The 1,721-nt window shown below is 41.4% G+C and overlaps 1 pseudogene; it reads left to right on the plus strand.

The window, feature by feature from the left end:
* Positions 1–283: 283 nt before the first annotated feature.
* LOC102513371 lies at positions 284–1,513 on the plus strand (annotated as a pseudogene).
* Positions 1,514–1,721: the final 208 nt, after the last annotated feature.

A 1,721-nucleotide genomic window follows, 5' to 3' on the forward strand; every position in this document is an offset into this window, starting at 1 on the left:
TAGGTCAATAATAGGAAGTGTCAGGGGTCTGAAGTTTCTTTTGGGGTGTCCTTTTACATATGCCTGGATGTTTTTGCTCTTTGTGTATTTCAGCTTCAGTGAGGTGACTCAGTTCCTTAAGAATGTGTCCATCAAAAGTCTGGGCCCCAGTGGATCATTTCCCCTCCAAATTCTATCCGTGTTTCACTCCAAGTCTGGTATGAGAGTCATGGTTCAATACAAACAAAATTATGATGTGATAGACCATCCTATTAGATATTCAGAAGAAGGCCATGTGACATTCTCTTCTGAACTGGATATGATTTTTAATGAAAGTGATCAGCAATTGTAATACTAGGCTATCAGAAACATGGCTTTAATATGCTTCTGAGTAACTTCTTGGGCTACCCTGGAGATTTATCAGACACAATAATGCAGCAGGTAAAGAAAAGTCTCTACCCAATGGATCTGCCCGTCTCTAGTGCTGTTATTTGCTTTTACAGTGAAGCTTTGTCAGTCTCACTCAGGACAGTGCACAGAGTCATAGACGGGACACCAGCACGTCAACTCCATGAAATCGTCTTTGTGGATAATGATAGGGGTTTTGACTACTTGAAAGGAGAGCTACATGAAAATGTCCAAAAAGATCTAGCTGGAAAAATTAAAATAATAGAAATACAAAATGTGAGGGACTGATTGGATGAAGAATGACTGGAGGAGCCCATGGTCCAGGAGATGTTCCGGGCAGCCACCGTGGACAGCCATTGTGAAGTCAATATGATGTGGCTGCAGCTCTCACTGGCTGTCACCCAAAAGGACTAGCAGACTGTGGCTTTTCCAGAGGTTGATATTATCAGCATGGACACTCTCATCTGCAGCCCATTGCCCCCTATGGTAAAGGAAGGATTCAGCAGGGAGCAGCATTTCAAATGGGATCTTGTTCCCCTTTCTGAGCTAGGAGGACCAGAAGGAGCTCCTGCACCAATAAAGTCACCGAAAGTGGCTGGAGGATTGTCTGTCATGAATAAACACTATTTTAATGAACTGGACTGGGTGACAGTGGTATGGATATCTGGAAGGGGAGAGACAATTTAGAAAGATCATTTAGGATCTGAATTTAGAAATATCATTTAGGATCTGAATCTGAATTTAGAATCCAAATATCATTTAGGGTCATGCTACATTGGAAAAAGGTCATCACTAACATCATTTAGGATCTTGGGAGGTGAGCTCTTAATCATCCTTTGCTCTTGAGTAGGAGACGTCTGAAAAAGGTGACCACATGGCTCTCCAAAAGGCCAGGACACCGACGCCATGACATAACCCTGAGGTTGGCACACATTTGGTTGAATGGATATAAAAAGCATTATTTTTCCTTAAGACCTGATCTGAGAACCAAATGCTTTAGAAATATCAGTGAGTGTGTTGAACTGAGGGAACATTGGGTTTAAATGATTTAAATGGGTATCTGGATAATATTTACCAAGAGATACAGATACCAACACAAGAACAATTTGAAAGTGGGCACAGTTAGTATGAGTATTAAGAAACTGTGGCGTAGCCCAGAGGAAAATCAGAGGAGACCTGAGAAGGGTCTGATCTAAGTCAGGACTTGATTATCTCACACTGTGTGCTGGGATTTTTTGTTTGGCAAGTTGGATATAAGTGCTGCTGCAGTAAAAAAAAAAAAAACCGACAAATAAAAGACTCTAGTTCCATCCATTGTTTCATTCTCATCAGTG

Source organism: Camelus ferus, chromosome 14 (assembly GCF_009834535.1).
Source record: "Camelus ferus isolate YT-003-E chromosome 14, BCGSAC_Cfer_1.0, whole genome shotgun sequence".
NCBI classification, from domain to species: Eukaryota; Metazoa; Chordata; class Mammalia; order Artiodactyla; family Camelidae; genus Camelus; species Camelus ferus.